Below are 21,729 nucleotides of genomic sequence, written 5' to 3' on the forward strand. Positions count from 1 at the left end.
GAAATTCATTTCATTAGGTCTTAGGGTTTGGTCTCATTATGTTTTAGGGTCCCACCATTGTCAAATCGAGTTGTTACATGCCAATAATGATCAACAAGGACATGAGGAGGCCAATAATGATTGATAAAGCCATAATTTATCAGTTTGAAAGTCGAATGTAGTTCCCACCTCAAAGCTTGTTTTGAGGTGAAAACAAAGTATTTTGTTTTTATCTTCATTTATGATGTAATTTTATCTTTTTTATATGTAATATTTGTTCACAACTGCTCCTAAGCATCTTGTGATGTTTCCAAGCACCTGCCACTGCAAAAAATTAAGTTTTCTAGAGCATCAATCCATCTGCAAGAGAAAATGAAAACAAGAATGAAAAAACAAAGTATTTAAAAGGATAAATAGACATTAGAAAAGTGGGTTTTTCGAAAGAAAAAATCAAATGGAGTTCATATAAAACACTCCCATCCTAATTTCAAAGTCATTATGCCATGTTTTCTAAAGCCCAAGGAGAGAAAAACTTAAAGGAGCAAGTGTTTGTGAGCAAAGAAGTTGGGCGTTGCACTTAGAGAGAAAGGCATTGCGCTTCTGGAAGTTTTGGCCAGGTGCTACACTACTGGGAAGTGGCACTGTGCTTACATACTGGCGCTGTAGTTAAAAACCTTTTTCACAGTGTAAAATACAATGGGTACTGCACTCTTGGGGTGGTGTTGCGCTCCTCGGTTGTGGCGTTGCGCTTAGGCCAGCCAAGCCCAAAAACATTCCCAGCTTCCAATTTATGCCAAATTTCCTCCTATTCAACACTTGGCAAGTAATTTATCATTGTGCCTCTTGTTATTTAGTTTGCATTTGTGAAGAATTTCATGGTTTTTCTCTCTCAAATATAAAACCCTAATCTCCACTATAAAACCCTAGTTTCTTTGATTCTCCCTACCACTCACCTCATAAACTAAACCCTTAATCCCCACCCTATTTTCACTTTCTACCACCCATTTATTACTCCCTAAACCCTCTACCTCTCATGTTTTGTGCATAGCTTCACTTACATCCTTTCCTCCAAGCCATTGCACATACCACCCATCCCATACATTGTTAAAACTGTGCAAACTAAGAGAGTTGGCTAAATCATGGACAGAGGTAGTGATTTTGAGTATGAGGAAGAGACAGCCAATGATAGTTCTCTAGAGAGACATAGGCACAGAAAGCCCCACAAGGGAAGAAAAATCATAAGAGAAGAGCCCACCAATTTAAGAAAATTACAGGCTTTCCAACTTGCAGTCTCTTGTTTCAAACACCAAGGATGTTTTGAATTCTGTGAACTAGTGGAAAGAGCTCAATTTCATCATCAGTTGTCCAGACTTTTTCTGGCTTATTTGCATAACCATGAGGTGACACTTGCCGGAGTAACCTTCAAAATATCACCAACTGTCATTTCAGAGGCCAGTAGAATCCCGAATGTGGGTGAGAAATGGTACAAGGGTCAAGACCTTCATGAGCATTACTATGAGCCTTATATCAAGGCTCAATACAGGAAACAGGTAAAGGGACTTTTCCCCTTTAAATTTTTGGAGAGCTGGTATGTTCCACTGATGAGGATTATCATCAAATATTTCACTTGTGAAGGCAGACTCTCCCGATTGTATGCTTACCATATCAGATTCCTCATGTACTTCACCAGGGTAAAGATGATGAATCTCCCATACTTCTTGTTTAGAAATATTGACAAAATAGCTTACCTTGTGTAGAAGAAGCAATACCCTTAGCAATTGAACATCATCTATCATTACTCCTTAATCAAAATCATTGTTCTTCACCATCTCAGTCTTCTTAACATTCCTTGAGATACTTTCATTTCTCATGAGATGTTCAAAGGACCACAGATCCCATCACCAGTGCATCAAGAAGAAGGCGGGCCTTCTAGCCATGGGGAAACAAGGAAGGAGGTCAAGGAAACCAAAACTACTCAGATGCCATTGTACTTTTTGCACAAGAAAACGTTTTGCAACTACTAGGCAAGTGTTTGCTCCACAAGGTGTGGAAGGGACCTTGACCTCTTCATCAGTCCACAGGCAAATTTTATCTCGACAAGGTGTGGAAGGGGCTTTGCCTTCTACATTGACAAAACATGTATAGGTTGAGCAGTTGAGCAAAGGCAAGGAAAAAATGCAGGAGAAAGATCTTGCTGATGAGGAGGAAAGAGATTTTGACTTGATTGAGCATGAGGAGCCGCAACAGTGCTATACTCATCATGGAGTTAATATCATTAACTTGGAGACTCAGGATAAAGAAACTATCAAGGACATCATCATAAAGGAAAGGGAAGCTAAAATACAAGCTTTGGAAGACAACTTAGAGAGATCAAAATTCATCATCAAATACTTGGAATAGGAAAACAAACAATTGAGTGACAAACAAGTCCTCATGGAGCTAGAAATGATGAAAGCAAATAGGCAAATTGTCAAAGAGGCTCATGTCACATTGAATTCTATTGAGAAGGAGATTGAAAATGATAGGGAAACTTGTCTTGAGTGAGTTAAAATACATCTTGAAGGACTTACTGAAAAGGTCAACAGGGATAAGAAAATGCTCCGACACATGGCATACCATTACATGACCCGCAACAAAATTTGTAACATGAGGATTAGAAAACTAAAGGCTAGACTAAGGAGAGCATTGGAAGGCAAAAGGAAGCAAGATAGATTGAAGATGTTGGCTGATGCCTCCCTAGTCCATCAAATTAGTTGATGGTGGTGTTCCATGCCAAATTTGGGGAAATTTTGAGAAGTTTTTGTATTTTTGAAATTTTGCCTAGAAGCACAACGCCACCAGCACTGCGCCTTTTTCCTGAGGCAGCCATTGGAGAAAAAGTTGGCATTTTTGGATTCAGAATTATGAGGACATGCACCGTATAAATTTTCAGAAGTTTTGGAGTAGTTCTGGTTCACCAAAAGGTCCAAAACTACCAAAAAATGACCTTTCTGCCTCTTTTTGGACACACAGAAGCAGTCTTGGGAGATTCAAGTTTTGGGGGGTAAAATGACCTCTAAATTCACAAATTTTAGGTTTTCCGGAAACTAGACTTGAGGGCCTTTCTGATGAGCTATCATGGGCTCAATTTGGCTAAGGGGAGGGCCTCCAAAATCAAGTGGAAAGTCTCGCTGCGCTTAGGACTAGTTGCTCAAGAAACTCAAATTCGCCTATTTTGATTGTCAAATTGATTTCTCTCTCCTCATGGATGATTTCACTGATTTAATTGATGAAATAACATGTAAATGTAATGGTAAAATAGTGTTATAGGATAGATTCATTAGTTAGAGGTGGTTTTCAGGCAAACGAATCAGTTTCCCTACTTTTAAAGGCAAGTTGTTTGACTACCTAGATTCTTGGTCCTTATTTGGAAATTGTTGAAACAACTCCTCTTCTCATGGTTTAGACCCATGATGGTTATGATGGGGGATTTAAATGTCTATATGATGTATTTTCTTTCTCATTTTCAAGGGTTGGATTCACTTGGATGCTCTGAGCTTGATTGTACATCATTGTAAGCAGTTTGGCAAGGAAATTAATATGAGTTGCAGCTGTATTTATGGGATCCATGTGGTATGGTGTTTTTGCATAGTTTCTTCTTTTGTTATTAGTTGTTTACATATTTTATGTATGCCATCATCTATTTCACTACTTCTAATTGAATGATATCAAGATAGATAGGTGGAATCCACTGTTTGCAGTGCTATACCTTGGGAAATCATTTAGTATTCTATGTTTTCTATTATTTGAGAAGGATACATGATTGCCACATGCCCTCCTCAGCTCCTCACCAGTCTTAGACACCTCACCTCACTTAATTTTAGGTGCTAAATCCCATACCTACCTTGCCTCATAGAACACCCTGTATTCTGACCTAATTTCCCAGACCTAAACTGTCGAGCTCCACTTGATCCAGCAAAAACAAAACAAATTCAAACAAAACCTTTCATCCTACTATACCTAGCCTAAAATATTTACCTAATTCAATCATCGTGAGTGATATTCATTAGGAGAGAGCCCTCTCTCAACCTGGTAGGGCTAGCTACCAGGTTAAGCTTGGTTTGTGGTTACCCTAGAAGTGCCTTCCTTCAGCCTGCAGTCAATCTAGGTGATAACAGATTGATTTCTAAATAGGTTTTAAATGTTAAACATTACATGTTAAATGTTTACGTTTACATTTACTTTTACATTTACATTTACGTTTGTGATATTCATTAGGAGAGAGCCCTCTCCCAACCTGGTAGGGCTAGCTACCAGATTAAGCTTGGTTTGTGGTTACCCTAGAATTGCCTTCCTTATGCCTGTGATCAATCGGCTAGAGGGGCGGATTCCCCTTTCTCGTGAGTCTTCTCTTGCTAAAATCATAGAGACTTAGTATACCCGACTTGCAGGTGGTTGGTTATGCTCTTGGTGTTATAGTGGCAGTGTTGAGGTTTGATCCTGGGTCTCCCTTAGATTAGGCCAGGCAGTTACCAATTCACCATGTTGTAAAAAAAAATAAAAAAATATTTCTAGATAGGGTTTAAATGTTAAACATTACATGTTAAATGTTTATGTTTACATTTACGTTTACGTTTGCACATGTTTACGTGAGATCTACCCCACACTGGCTGTAGAGGGCGGTGCAATAAAAAGAAATAATATATGAGCTAAACATATATAAATTTAAAGAAAACTTGTAACAATATTATTAACCATGAAAATTTACCCCAAATAGGTTTTCTTATAGTAACCATGGACCCCAGATTACTAATACCACATGTCCAAACAACCATAAATCTTATTCATATGACACATGTTCATATGAAATTTTTTAAATAATAAATTCAATTAAAAGGGAAGAGAAAACATAATGACTGGCCATATAAATCTCAGCCTTCTACTTATGACTACTAATAAGAATATTATATGGAGTTTAAGTCTCTAACATCTATCTAATAATTATGATAACTAAATTAAAATTCCTCTATGCACTTATCTACATAATTATAAAATTGAATTATCTATATATATATATATATATATATATATATATATATATATATATATATATATATATATATATATATATATATATATATATATATATATATATATATATATATATATATAACTATGTAAACAATTTTAAATGTCGAGACAATTAAAAAATAATAAAATGTTAAGGTAATAAAAATAACAAAATTCAATTTTTAATATTTTGATTATGTTATTAACTTGTGTATAATATTTGTTACAATACCATGGGCTAATGTCACGGCTTATCAATACCAGATTCTCAAAAACCATTACTTATTTCACAATCAAAGTATGATAAGAATCTTAACAGTGGATATTCACCTTAATTTGTAAATGGGATACCATGACTTATCAATACCACATACCCAAAAAATATAACTTATTTCACAATCAAAGTATTTAATAACAATATGTCAAGATTCTCAATCATGGATATTCACCCCCACTTTACCATGGATATTATTAACTTGTAAGTAGATTTTTTACAATACCATGGGCCAACACCATGACTTATCAATAACACATTCCAAAATAAACATAACTTATTCCACAATCAAAATATCATATAACAATATGACATGATTCTTAACCACGGATATACCCCACTTTGCCATTTCTGTTATGAACTTGTGAATATGCTTTGCTATAATGCCATGGGCCAATACCATGTCTTATCAATACCTTATACCCAAAAATCATAACTTATTTCCCAATTGGAATATTCTATAAAATGTTTTATTTTAATTTAATTTTATGATATTTTTTTAATTGAATCTAAAATAAAAAGGTTCTAATTATTTTTGAGATATATCAAAACCCTCTATAGTCATGACTACCAAGACTATTATCATATAAATTAAATCAACTTCTTAATAAAATAAAAATGTGAATACTTTTATATATAAAGATGTGAAATTTATATATAAAAGTATTAATCCAAGATATAAGTTTAATATTTTACAACCAATTGAGGTAGAAACACAATACAATGGACCAAATTTAAGAGATAGGGGGAGAATGGGAAGAGAGAGAGGGAGGGAGACACAAAGATGGAGGGGAGAGAGGAGAGAGAGATAGACACAAAGATGGAGGGCAGAGAGAGGAGAGAAAGGGAGAAAGTGACAGAATTGGAGGGAAGAGATAAAGCGAGTGATGGGGGATAGATAGAGGGAAGGGGGAGAGAAAGGGATACAGAGGAAGGAAGAGAGAGAGGAATCAAGAGGGGGAATGAGAGAGAGATGGAGGCTGAAGGGGAGAGAGGGGGAGGGAAGAAGAAAGACAAAGAGGAAGAGAGGTGGGGAGAGAGTAAGGGAGAGGGAGATATATAGATACAAAGAGAGAGTGTGTGTATGTTTTTGGGGTGAACTAGAGAGAGGGAATAAGAAATAGAGACATATACATAAATGTAGATATTATATAGTATTATATAACCATCCTACATCCATCTTAAACTTAGATCTATCAAGTGCCAAGAGGGATCAATTTTCTCAAGGTGCAAACCTTTCCTCAAGTTTTACAATAAAAAAAATGTTTTCACCTCGAGATATTTGATCCCTCTCGACATTTGATGGATCCTGGGTTAAGATGGATGTAGGTTGTTAATAATAGAAATAATGGCATAGTTCAATGGATGGAAGTTATTTTTAGATGTCTCAAGTCTACTGTAGAGTTTAGTGGAGGTCTTTTTTCCTATCTTGCTGCTGGATTTAGAAGAAAAGCTCCTCATAAGAAAGGAAATTTATGGAAACCTCAAGATAGTCATATTCTAGATGATGATGACGATATTCAACCCTAGTTAACACAAAGAAAAAGATAATAATTACATTCAAAGATCCAGAAAAAGAACAAGCACAGGTACCCCTTATTCTAGCCAATGAAGAAGATTGTATTGAGAAAATTATGTCCTAGTCTCCAACCAAGGAGGTAGACTCGAAAGACCAAGAAGATTTTGAATTTTATGGGGTATTATTGAAGGATCTAGCAAGTGGATTGGAGGATGCAATGACCTCTTCAATGAGGAAAGAAATATCTAGTGACATGTCACTTTATTTAGGCATTCATGGAAAACCTGTACAACTGAATAGGTTAGGGTGCATATTAGATGAATCATTAGATTCTCTTGCAAAGTGAGAAACCTTTGATGTTGAATATTTTCGTCGAGCAACCCTTAAGTATAATCTTAATTTGGATAAGGCTGTAAAGAAACAACCTTTCATAAAAGAAAAAATGCATCTCCTTACTGTGTGATGGAGATTTGAGTTCAAATCTCGCAGGGGGTGTCATGTTGTTCGTTATATCTCCCCTACAGGTCAGAATTATTATTCTCTCTTACAAGCATATTTGGCATGGAAGTAGAAAAAAATATTCAGGGAGTAATATATGGAAATCATGATGATAATGTGTAGGGGATAACAAGTCAAGAAAATTATTTTGATGGTGTTTCTTCATTTCCTCCTCTGCAGAAAACTTGGGCATGGGATACAAGAAACATGTCTTCAAATTTTGTATGTCCAAGGAGGTCAAGAAGAGTCTATATTTCTAGGGAAGCAGTAAAACAATAAAACAACAATAATGGAATTGTTGAGGATGCTTTCAAAACTAACACGAGACTAAAGCAACGAGTATTTAGGAGACAACAAATGCATAACTGTGTCAATAAGAGGATACATATTTCAGAGAAAATGTTTCCTCTCACAAAAAATATAGTAGGATGAAGGAATATACCTTTGAATCAGAGATATTTTGCCAGAAAAATGTGATGAGAAGTGAAAGTGCACAAGGACCGAAACTCAAAAAGTCAAGGCAAGGTATATTAGCAATTTCTGCAATTGGTAGTGGAAAGCATAAAGTTGGTTTATAAGATTTTCTTGAAGGTAATTAGAAAGATAAGAAAGGGAGACCATGCCCCCTTGTGAAAATAAATGTTGACAATGCGTGGAAGTGGTTGATAAGATGCACAAACTATCTCAGAGCACTAGAAATAAAAAATCAATTACACAATGTGATCTTCTTGACAATAGATGGAAACAAAATCCTTGGTGCATGGAAAATCTAGTGTCTTTAACCAAATTTCTCCAAGAGACTCTATAGGAACAAAATCACATGAATCTAGATCAAATGGACTAACCCCTTCCTTCACACATCAAGGAAGTAAAGGTTATGTTTCTCCATTCTTGGTCAAACTTTGAGCTAATCACTCTGGAGGCAATGGAAGTGATGCCAAAGAAGAGGGTATTTTTTCAATGTAAGAAATTCAATCTACGTCGTCAGAGGATGAGAGGGGACTTGGACAACTTCCTGATGGTTCAAATCTTGAAGATGAGGAAGAGCCTTTGCAACCTCACTACATTTTAGCTTCTCGCTGAGTAGATGAATATAACTCTCCCAAAGAAACAAGGTTTGAGAATGAGGGCACAAAGAAATGGAAGAGACGTTGGGCTAGCATGGACAATGAGGAGGGGAGGTACGCTTCAGTTTGCAGCAACGTTAAGAATGGAAATGGTCAGAGTCTTTCTCCTGAATAGGGAGAATACGTGGGATAGAGATCATAGGATGGACGAGGAAAATCAAAAATTTATGAGGATGATGGAGGTCAAAGTATTGGTGGTGTCTCTGTTGGGTTTTGTTATATTCTTTCCATGACTACCCCACGCTTGGGGGGGGGGGGCTGGTAGCCCTCTTTGTACATTGCATGTTGCGCCAAGTGTTGCCAAGGGGTCAAAGTGGGGGCGGTTGCCCCCCAATGTCAAGGGGCAGTAGCCCCCTTGCATTGGGTCCCGGGTAGCGCCATGGGAAATTTTTTTTTAGACACTATATTAGGTGGGTTGACCTATCTATGTTTTTTTGCATGGATTTCACACATGGTTTTGGGCAATTTGGTTTTCTATCCATGGTATTTTGTATATTCGGCCAAGGGAACTATGGTTATGTTCTAATCCAGGGTTAATGGATTGGTGTTTACGGATGCTTCAACATGTATATATAGGTATTGTAACATTGAAAGGAACATAATGAAAATCAATCTAGTAGTCCCCGTTTTGGGATCTAGGGGAAAATCTTTGTGTATACCTATTTCATGTTTTATGCTCTAGCCATTGTTTATTTTCTTTCTTTTTTAGAATTTGTATGCAAGTAATTTATGTATGATGTTAAAGCCTACAATCCGTATGAGAGTTGTTTTGGCTTCAAGGGGATGCCCTTGGTATTGAGGACTTTTTTGTTCGGGCCTGTGGTAGACCCTATTCAGTGGGAGATCCGCGGGATGGATTCTTGTGGTGAAAGAAGATGAAGAGAAATGGAAAGGTAAAGATCAAGAAATTTAATGGTCAAAGTTTTGATTTGTGGAAACTCAAGATGGAGGATCTGTTGGTGGATAAATATTAGTGGATCACAGTAGATCAGTGTACTAAACCAACAAAAATGTTAGCTGAAGACTGGGAAAAGTTGAATAGGAAGGCAAAGAGCACAATACAATTGTGTCTCTTAGATTTAGTATTGCTGAATGTATGAGGGGAAGCTTCAGTGAAAGTTTTGTGGGACAATTTATTGACATTGTACCAATCTACATCTCTGATTAATAAATTGTTCCTACGAAAAAAGCTCTATGACCTATGGATGAAAGATGGAGACATAGCGATAGAGCATTTGAATGCATTTAATATTGTGGTAATCTAGTTATTATTTGTTAATATTAAAAATTTAGACGAGGATAAGTGCATCAGTTTGTTGTGTTCTCTACCAAATTCGTGGGATAGTCTGGTTGTTGCAATAGGTAGCAATGCAACTACCGTGCAATTTGGTGAAATAGTCTCATCCTTACTGTCGGAGTAGATGAGATGGGAAAATATGGAAGCCAGAACGGTGATGCCTTGTCTATATGAGGATGGTCCCAGACTAGAAACAAGATAAGTCCTCAAGTGGGAGATCTAAATCTAGAGGGACATCTAAATATCTAGGAAAATATATAAAGGTGTGTTGGAAATGCGGAAAGCAAGGGCACTTCAGAAGGGACTGTAAATCTAAAGCTCTTGAGAAAGGAAAGGGATATGATGATGCTCCTTCTCCATATTCTTTTTGTACTCCAGAAATGATGCAATCAAATTCATTCAATGAAATAGATGCAATTATTTCCAACATCTTATATGGGTTTTCTTTTGTACTCTGGAAATGATGATCAAATTAATTTAATGAAATAGTTGGGATTATTTTTCACCCACCTTCCAAAGATTCTAGGTTTTGCAAAAATTCAATAATGGTTGGAAATATTGAGAGAAACTGATTGACATAAAAGCCTTTGTGGCTAGGTTTACTTCGGGAATTTCTTTGTAGACATCTTAAGTCTATTGCATAGTTTAGTGGAGTGAAGTTCTTTGTATACATCTGATGTTTATTGCAAATTTTAGTGGAGGTATTTTTTTCAATCTTGCTAGTGGATTTAGAAGAAAAGCTCCTTATATGAAAGGAAATTGAGGGCCACTTTGGGATAGTCATATTCTAGATTATGGTGACATTGATATTGAACCCCGTTCACACACAAAAAAAAATGACATTCAAAGAGACAGAAAAAGAATAAGAATAGGTACCCCTTTTTCTAGCCAATGAAGCAGATTGTATTGACAAAATTATGTCTAAGTCTCCAACCAAGGAGGCAGACTAGGAAGACCAAGAATATTGTGAATTTGATGGGGAATTATTGAAGGATCTAGCAGTGGATTGGAGGATACAATGACATCTTTAATGAGGAAAGTAATATCTAGTGACATGTCACTTTATTTAGGAATTCATGGAAAACATGTACAGGTGAACATGTTAGGGTGCATACAAGATGACTCATGGGAGTCTTCTGCAAAAGCAGAAACCTTTGATTTTGAATATTTTCCTCAAGAAACCCTTAACTTTAATCTTAATTTGGACAAGACTATAAAGAAACAACTTTGCATAAGAGAAAAAATGCATGTCCTTACTCTAGGATGGATATTTGAGTTCAAATCTCGCAGCGGATATCATGATGTTCGTTATATCTCCCCTACAAGTCAAAAATATTATTCTCTTTTACAAGCATGTTTGGCATCAAAGCAACAACGAAACATTCAGGGAGTAATAGATGGAAATCATGATGATAATGTGGAGGGGGTAACAAGTTAAGAAAATTCTTTTGGCGCTATTTCTTCATTTCCTCCTTTGCAGAAAACTCAGGCATGGGCTGTAAGGAACATGTCTTCAAATTTTGTATGTCCAAAGAGGTCAAGGAGAGTCTATAGTTCTAGGGAATTAGTAAAACATGACAACAACAATAATGAAATTCTTGAGGATGCTTTCAAAACTGACACAAGACTAAAGCAACAGATATTTAGCAGATAGAAGATGCATAAATGTATCAATAAGATGATAAATGTTTTAGAGCAAACGTTTCCTCTTATAGAAAAATCTACTCTGGTAAAGGAATATACCTTTTAATAAGAGAGTGTTTTCCTTAAAAATATGATGAGAAGTCTAACCACACAATTATCTAAACTCAAAAAGTCAAGGCAATGCCTATTATCAATTTCTGCAATTAGTAGTAGAAAGCATAAAGTTGTTTTATAAGATTTTCTTGAAGGTTAGAAACATAAGAAAGAAAGACCATGACCCCTTCAGAAAAGAAATGTTGAAAATTCATGGAAGTGGTTGATAAGATGCACAAACTGTCTAAGAGCCCTAGAAAATAAAAATCAACAGCACAATGTGATCATGTTGACAATGAATAGAAACCAAAATCCTTGGTGCATGGAAAATCCATTGTCTTTAACAAGATTTCTTCAAGTGGCTCTAGAAGAAGGAACACACATGGGACTGGATCAAAAGGACCTACACCTTTCTTCACACATCAAGAATGTGAAGATTCTATTTATCCACTCTTGGCTGAACTGCCAACTCCTCATTCTGAAGGCAATTGAAGGGATGCCAAAGAAGAGGATATTTTTCCAACGGAAAAACTTAAATCTACGTCATCAAAGAATGATAGGTAACTTGGAAATCTACTTGAAATTTTGAAGCTTTAAGATGAGGAAGAGCCTTTACAACATTGCTACATTTCAGCTTCTCGCTGGGTAGATGAATATAACTATGCTAGAGATGCAAGGCCTGAGAATGAGGGCATAAAGAAACGAAAGAGATATTCAACCAACATGGACAGTGAGTAGGGGAGGTATTCTTCAGAGTGCAGTGGTATTAATCATGGAAGTGGTTAGAGTATTTCTCTATACCAGGAGAATACGTGGGAGAGAAATCAAAGGGCGCAAAAGGAAAATAAAAAAATTTCAAGGATGATGCAGGTTAAGGTATTGGTGGTGTCTCAGGGAAAGATGATGTAAGAAGAGATGAACAATATGACTTGGATTTGAATTAATGAGAGCTTATGGAACTGGATTATGGCAACAATAGTGAAGATAATAATATTGGACAGCCACCTAAATCGGAGTCTCACGATGAGCCCAAGTCCTCAATTCAACTTGAGATTCCACTCGCACAACAAATGATTGATATGATACAAGGTTGTAGAATTGTTGATGAATTTGAGAGGCCTACCAAGATAGATGAAGGAAAATATGGAGTTGTCTATAGATCTAATAATAAAAAATCTAGGGAGATAGTCACTCTAAAAAAGGTAAAAATTGAAAAAGAGAGAGATGGATTTCTGATGACTTCTCTAAAAGAGATAAATGTCTTTCTATCCTTCCATCACTCATAGGTTTTTGATGTAAAGGAAGTAGTGGAGGAAGCAACTTGGACAACATTTTTATGGTGATGGAATACACGGAGCATGATCTAAAAGGACTGATGGAAACAATGAAAAATTCTTTCAGCTAGAGCGAAGTTAAATGTTTTATGTTGCAACTCTTTGAGGGTGTTAAATACCTTCATGATAATTGGGTTCTGCATAGGTACAAGTTCCTTATGTTTTCACTTACATTCTCTATTTTTTTTAAATGATGTGTATTATGCATGCCATGTGTCCCCTTGATATATTTTGTTAGGTGTTTTCTTCATCTATCATCGAAGATAACATACAAAGAGTGTTTTGTCCATGCCATTTGTGCACTTGATATATTTTTTTACATTCTTTCTTCGTCTATTTATCGAAGATAAAATACAAGGAGACTTATATAGAGTTTTTATGAAAATTGATGTTGAATGTAGCTATATACTTTGTTTATCTTTTCTAGGGACTTGAAGAATTCAAAGCTTCTTGTAATCAATTGTGGTGAATTGAAGATATGTGACTTTGTTTTGGCTAGTGAGTATGGCAGTCCTTTGAAACCTTATACACCAATGGTTGTCACCTTATGGTAGCTTAATAAAATTTTTAATATATATCTGTTTGGCTTGCATGTTGATTGCTTGCAATACAAAAGTTTGCTGGAAATTTAATTTTTCATTTAATGACCATACCAAATAAAATTTCCAACATTTTTAATTTATTAATGTTGATTCTTTGTTACTAATTTCTTGCAGATATGAAAAATAGTAAGCTAGTAAAAAATTAATTACTTTAGTGTTCATTCATTGCTGGATTATTTTGGTACTCAATAAATGACACAATAAAATTGAGTTAATGAGATAGATGAAACTATTTCCAACATCTTCTATGGGTTTTATTTTCTACTACAGAAATGACGATCAAATTCATTTAATGAAATAGTTGGGATTATTTTCAACCACCTTCCGAAGCTTCTACGTTTTTCAGAAGTTTAATAGTGCTTGAAAATATTGAGAGAAATTGATTGATCTAAAATCCTTGGTGGCTGGGTTTCCCTCGGGAAGTTCTTTGTGGACATATGAAGTCTATTATATAGTTTATTGGAGGGAATTTCTTTGTAGACATCTGAAGTCTATTGTAGAGTTTAGAGTGGGTCTTCTTTCCTATCTTGTAGGTGGATTTAGAATAAAATATCCTTATAATAAAGGAAATTTATGGCCACTTCGGGATAGTCGTATTCTATATGATGATGATGGTATTGAACCCCAGGTAACATAGAAAAAAATAAAATAGCATTCAAAGAGCCAGAAAAATAACAAGCATAGGTACCCCTTGTTCTAGCCAACGAAGCAAATTGTATTGAGAAAATTCTACCCCAGTCTCCAACCAAGGAGGAAGACTCGAAAGACCAAGAATATTGTGAATTTGATGGGCTATTATTAAAGGATCTAGGCACTGGATTAGATGATGCAATGACCTCTTGAATGAGGAAATGAATATCTAGTGACATGTCATTTTATTTAGGCATTCATGGAAAACTTGTGCAACTAAACAAGTTAGGGTGCATATCAGCTAAATCAAGAGAGTCTCCTGTAAAAGTAGAAACCTTTGATGTTGAATATTTTAATCAAGAAATCCTTAAATATAACCTTAATTTGGACAATATTGTAAAGATAGGAACTTACATAAAATCGAAAATGCATCTCCTTATAGTAGAATGGAGATTTGAGTTCAAATCTCACATCGTGTGTCATGATGTTTGTTATATCTCCCCTAGAGGTCATAATTCTTATTCTCTTTTGATAGCATGTTTGGCATTGAAGCAGCAACAAAATATTTATGGAGTAATAGATGGAAGTGATGATGATAAAGTGGAGGGAGTAACGTGTCAAGAAAATTATTTTTGGGGTGTTTCTTAATTTCCTCGTCTGCAGAAAACTTAGGCATGGGCTATAAGAAACATATATTCAAATGGTGTATGCCCAAATAGGTCAGGGAGAGTATATAGTTATAGGGAGGTAGTAAAACATGAAAACAACAATCATGAAATTGTTGAGGATGCTTTCAAAACTGAGACAGGACTAAAGCAACGGGTATTTAGGAGAGAGAGGATGCATAATTGTGTCAATAAGAGAATACATGTTTCAGAGGAAATGTTTCCTCTTATAGAAAAAGCTACTAGGGTAAAGGCATATACCTTTGAATCAAAAAGGTTTTTCCAAAAGAATGGAAAGATATTTGCAAGAGCACAAGGACTGAAACTCAAAAAGTCAACACGAGGTCTATTAGCAATTTCTACAATTGGTAGTAGAAAGCATAGAGTTGGTTTATAAGGTTTGCTTGAAGGTTAGAAACATAAGAAAGGAAGACCATACCCCCTTGTGAAAATGAATGTGGACAATGCATGGAAGTGGTTGAGAAGATGCAAAAATTATCTTAGAGCACTAGAAATAAAAAATCAACTATACACTGTCTTCATTTTGACAATGGATGGAAACCAAAATCCTTGGTGCGTGGAAACCAAAACCCTTGTGTGTGTGTATATACATATATTACGTGAGCATCATAACATGAAACAGGGAGATGTATGCCAAAAAAATCAGAAAACTTTCCAAAAAGTATACAAATTAACAAAAAGAGTGTGTTATCATGTGACAATTGGAGACAAAGAAATTTAAATCAATATGGATGTAAAAGACCTGCATATATCTTCCTATTTGATATGCAAGAGATAATCAAATATGCTAATTCACATCATTTGAGGAAGATATAAACCAGAAAGATTTAGTTTTCAAAAGTGAGGAATGGTATTAAGAAATTGAAATAAACATAGATATAGTTGTTGTAGAAATTAATAAGATATGCTAATTCATATCATTTGAGGAAGATATAAACCATAAAGATTCAATTATCAAAAGTGAGGAATGGTATTAAGCAATTGAAATAAACAGAGATATAGTTGTTGTAGAATTTAATGAGATAGGATAATTCACATCATTTGAGGAAGATATAAACCAGAAAGATTCAATTTTCAGAAGTGAGGAATGGTATTAAGCAATCGAAATAAACATAGGTATAGTTGTTGTAGAATTAACTAGCGGAGAATTTAAGCTCACACAAAATCATTGCGGTTGATATTATTTCCATGGGCTCTATTGCAACAGAAAATCACAGCAAAACATTACAACCATCACACCAGACTTTCAAGAAAAAGGACTTTAAAAAAACAGACTTGGGCATAGTGATACAAACAACTAACATGAAATATGATTCAGGAAAGACAATTGATTTGAGACTATATTGTAATTATCAACGAGAATTTTACATAAATAACATTATTGAGAGTAAAAAATTAGAAAACTAGATAGCCCAAAAGGATATTGTGGTTGGGTATAAGCAGGGGGTTGTGTTTGGGCCTTGAGCTTTTCCTGTTCAAAGTCATTTTCCAATATTTTACTGGGAAATAAGTGCATAAAATTTTGTAGTATGTGATCCGCAACCCCATCTTGCTTCCATAATTAATATTCTAAATGCTCATAATTTTTAAAAATATTAATGTTTTCTAGACAAAGGGAATAAAACAAAACTAAAGGTGCAAGTACAATGCTGAAACTGCTAAGAATTCTCGCAATTTTCATATTGCAATGCAAATCAATAGGATAACGAAAGGGGAGTTCACTTTACTTTTAACACCATTTAATTTCTCTCACTGAAATTATAACATAACACATCTCTCTTCATCTATGCTCTTTCTCCACATTATATTTCCTTACGATGTTCCTTTGCAACATTTGGTGCAATTGCTACTTTATAACAGTATGAAAAGAATCTTAACCATGGATATTCACCCCCACTTTAGTATATATATTATTAACTTGTAAATGGGATTTTTTATAATACTTTGGGCCAGTAAAATGGCTTATCAATACCACATAACCAAAAAATCTAACTTATTTCACAATCAAAATATTTTATTACAATATGAAAATATTCTCAATCATGGATATTCACCCCCACTTTACCATGGATATTATTAACTTATAAATATGCTTTGTTAAAATACCATGGGTGAACACCATGGATTATTGATATGACTTTCTCAGAAAACATAACTGATTTCACAATCAAAATATCATGTAGCAATATGACAAGATTTGTAACCATGGATATTCACCCCCACTTTTCCATTTATATTATGAACTTGTGAATAGGCTTTGTTACAATGCCATGAGCCAATACCAAGACTTAGCGATATTTTATACCCAAAAATCATAACTTATTTCACAATCAAAATATTTTATAACAATATGAAAATATTTTTAAACATGGATAGCTACCCCCACTTTAGCATGGATATTATTAACTTGTAAATAGGCGTTGTTAGATGTTGGGAACTTAATCCCCCAAGGAAAATTTGGGGGCTCAAAGCCCATGTTTTGGGTCAAGTTTTGTAATAAAGTGTAAAGCCTCTGCATTTTGTGGTCGCGGACCGCAAAGGTGTCATGAGTCATAAACAATTATTTGCCCTTATTTTGTAAATTAAAGTCAGTTGTAGAGATCTACCCAGGGTACGCTGACCATGGGATTATATAAAAAGAACTAAATAAGCAAGCTCTAGGTAGTTAGAAGTCATAAGTTAGAGTAACATTCTTGAGTGATAAGGAGAGAAGTCTAAGTTTTGAGTCTTAGCATAGGTAGAGGCTCTGCAGTTGAGTGCGTAGAGGCCTAGAGTAGAAGTCTATAGCTGAGTGCACAGACCCCTACAGTTGTTTGAGTAGGGAAAACACTGTCTGAAATCATCTGAAGATAACAATAAAGAGAAGCAATCTACAAATTCTATGTCTTTGTTTCCTATTAATGCATCTTGTCATATTGTGTATGAATTTCATTTATAATGCTTATGTGATGTGTGAATGTATGTAATTGTGTTGTTTAATTGAACACAAGTGAGGATATATGTTTATGCGGTGCTAACTGTGATTGTTTAATAAGATAAGTAAAATATGCTGCACTAGTAGCGCGAAAGTACCTTAACCGCAGGTTAGGGCTGCGCGAAGGTCAATTGTACCCCTTCGCAGAGGTACTGAAAGGAAAAATAAAGGGCTAAATAGATAGAGACCAAAAACTTAATGACCTGTGAAAAAACAAGGACAACAACAATAAACGAACAACACAACCATCTCAACGTGCAGAAACTTGGTTCCAGCATCCCCCCATACTGCTTTGGGTGAGACTTTAGTTCGTGCTCCACGGGCTAATGCTGAAAAGGCCAGTAGTGTAGGGATTTGTTTGGCTAACTAATGCTGAACCTAGGTCAAGCCCAATGAATCCAACAAATGGTTCCATTGTCGGGACCCGAAATATGCATAAGAGATGTGTGATGTCATATCACTGGAATCCAACTAAGAAAAAGATCGGAGACTGGTTGGATTGGAAGATCCATGAATGTGCAGTGCATGAGAATAGAAGTCCACAACTAACAAAGGAAAAGGGGTTGGACAGGTACCTATATATAGAGATCCATGAGATCATTTTTTGTTCCTTTTCGGCTGAGCTATACAAGTGGATCGCGAAGCTAGCAGATAGCCAAGGAAGGTGGAGACTTGACAGTCCTATTTTCTAGACCCCGGAGTTAGTAAAGAGCTTGAAAGCCTCTAAGGATAAGATCACTCGTGCTGTCGATCATTGTCTTGACCGCATCATAGGAGGATTTGTGATTGAATTCGTAGTCGATACCTTATTTAGCTACAACGAGGTGGAGTGGTGCTTTTTCAAAGGTCCATGAGCTAAGTACTTAAAGTCTTTGAACACTTAGATTAAGATGTTATTGTTCGAAAAATGGGTTATGTAGCTACCTTGATGTTCATAGCTACACGAAGTGGAAAGACTTACAGGAACAAAGGAAGAAAGGGTCCTAAATATAGTCCATTGATTTCACCTCCATTGGGTGACAAATAGGGAGTAGCGTAGGCTTCTCGGTGAAGTGCTATTCAGTTAATAAGACAAGGATTCCTGCGACTTCCACCTCCACCCACACCACCTCCAACTTCACCACCATCACTTACGACTTCACCCATACCACCACCACCTCCACTGCATTTCAACATGGCGAATTCAGTCAAGATGCCTTTGTCCAAAGTCTTGGGAAATCAGGACCTAGACTAGTTTTGGTTCATCGTGAAATTTGTGTGGGAAGCTCAGGGCATTACAAATGATCACATGAAGAAGGAAACACTGGTTAGTTATTTTTAGGATTGTGCGCTAACCTAGTACATAAAATACTCTAATGATAACCCAAACGTTGGAGTTGTGGACATCCAGACCACGTTGAGCAAAGAACTCAGTAGGCTTAAATCTGAGGCACAGTCAATTGTGGGGTTCAAGGAAATCACAATGAAACTAGGAAATACACCTTGGGAATTAGATCAGATATCGACGTGTAAAATCTGTGAACGTACTATGAACTTAACAGATCGACAACACTATGAATGGTTCGTGGCTTCGCTCCTCCCACACCTAAGGGTTGTGCTGTCACAACAAAACATCACGACTCTGGTAAAGGCCTTGGAGATTTTAATGAGACTGCATGAAACACCGATGCAGGATCCAAATCTGGGGGTTTATCAGATCCATGTGTAGTTGCAAAATATTTTCATTGAAATGCAGAGCTTGAAGCAGGACATGACAGTTTGGCTAGAGGTGTGCAAATAGGTATGGTGTTTGAAATGCAAGTGTAAAGGGCATGACAAAGACCATTTCCCAGTCTTTTCGAACTATATTGGAGGAGGGGAACCGATGCCTTTGAGGCTGGAATCTCAAGCAGGACCAAGCGCGGCACCTGCATTGTGGTGTGCTACATGTCAGGTAGCAGGAAAACAGATGACAGATAACTGTCATTTGTTGCAGAACTTTGTACAAACACCGCAAAAATTGTTTTTCAACCTCTGTAGGTCGGTAGGGCATGATGAGCGCAACAACAAAAGTTATGAATTGATGATGGAAAGAACACCCACCCATAGGATTCAAGCAGAGATGCGGCCCCCTGACCAGAGCATGGAGATGGTGCGAATAGGCTTTCAGGGGTGTTGATGAGGCTGAGGCGGAGGAGGACCTGGGAGAGGTTGGGGATAGCTAACCTCCTATAATTGTGGAGGACCATGACACTATGCCTACGTTTTCACTAACTAAATGTGTCCATCATGCAAATATTGCACTTTGTTTGATCATGAGATGGAGGATTGTCCTATGTTGATAATGAGCATACGCGACAAAGGGCTGCTACCACCTCAGCTGACTCAGAACCTGTAGATGATGAGGTATGAGCCTTGCAAAGAGTATCTGAATGTAAATATAATGCTCTGAAGTGCAATTGCAATAGGGGATGATAAGGGGAAACAACCAAAAGATAGAGCCTGGGTTCGTAAAGCTCCAATGAAGGAGTTTGAATTTGATTTGGAGTGACACGCGAAACATTCATGGAAGCAAAGAAGAGCTTCGCATAGGCCTCCACCTCAGGGAGCAAGGATAAGCCTGATTAAGAGATGGACCCTTCTATGCTTACAACCTTCCAAGAAACCTGCATGAAGTTCTTACACAATATCAAGGTCGTGAAGGGATTATAGGAGCTTATAAATAGATGTACCGGAAAAACTTTGGGTGAACTGCATGTGGTGCGAAACATTGGTAAGAATAAAACAAGGACAGGACGAGAGATGAGGCTGACCGTGAAGATAGAAGAATATGAAATGGATGAGGTTATTTTGGATCTAGGATCAGACTCGAACGTCCTACCATAGCAGACCTGGGAATAGATGGGAAGACCTACGCTGCAGTGGTATTTGATTCATTTAAGGATGGAAAATGAGCAGAAGATCATCCCCATGGGGCAGCTGTAAGGGGTGTCTCTAGATATTGAAGGTGTGAGCGCGTTGGATGACTTTCAAGTAATAGAAATTATATATGACAAAAACCCCTACCTTGCACTCCTTGGCATTGATTATGCTACTGATATGAAGGAGACAATCAACCTAAAGAAGCGAAAAATGATATTTGAGAAGAAATCGCTCCACGTAGTAGTACCCTAGATCTTGGTAAAGGATCATGCTATATTGAACCAGTCTACAATTATGAGAGCGATGATGATTTAGACTTCATATATAAGATAACAACATGAAACCAAGATTGGGTGAATCCAACAGTGGATGGATGAATTACATGGGATTGCAAGAGTTCCTACACCTCAAACTCTGATGAAGAATTAAAACGCTGGAAGAATCGGTTAAATGAATTAACCTTGCTAAGTTGTAACATGACGACTTGATCACTACACTATGTGTCGCCAGAGGTAATAAATATGCCCACTTATGATGGCATGAGTGATGTAGACATATTTTTGGATGCATTCAAATGAGACGTACCAGAGAAGCAATGCTTCAAGGCTTTGGATTGGGCACTGCGCGCTACACCCGCAAGGTGGTGGGGTACGCACAAGGGTAGGTTTGATTATTGGTACGAATGTAGAAGGATGATGAAAACATGCTTCGGGAAGCTGAAGGTACAAATGACAGAAAAATGGGATGGGAAGGATGATCCATGTGCGAACTTAGCCAAATGGGCTGAGGCTTATGGAGCGAAGCCCCAACCTGAATGGGTGGACTTGTTCTGTCACACCCTAGATGTCATCCTAATGAACTGGTACTTGGAAATAGAGCTCCACGATGTTACAGGTGAATGGGATATTCTGCGTGAAGGATTCATAATGAAATTTAGCTTTGAGGATGGGTTTGAATGTATTGACGAAGTGCTATAAGAAGTGAAAGCAACGATCTTTAGGATACTACAGGATCCTTTAGACTTGATTAAACCCGACTGGACTACTCAGATGAGTCACGTGCTGGAATTCTATAATGTGACCACTAAAGAAGAAGATGAGGATCCAAGAAAGATTAACATCC

The 21,729-nt window shown here is 36.6% G+C and overlaps 1 pseudogene; it reads left to right on the plus strand.

Annotated features, from left to right (window-relative positions):
- Window positions 1-1,118: 1,118 nt before the first annotated feature.
- LOC149159063 (uncharacterized) lies at window positions 1,119-13,368 on the plus strand (annotated as a pseudogene).
- The last annotated feature ends 8,361 nt before the right edge of the window (window positions 13,369-21,729 follow it).

This window comes from Pinus tabuliformis, chromosome 5_2 (genome assembly GCF_031772625.1).
Source record: "Pinus tabuliformis cultivar Carrire ecotype Pingquan chromosome 5_2, CPIR1, whole genome shotgun sequence".
NCBI lineage: Eukaryota > Viridiplantae > Streptophyta > Pinopsida > Pinales > Pinaceae > Pinus > Pinus tabuliformis.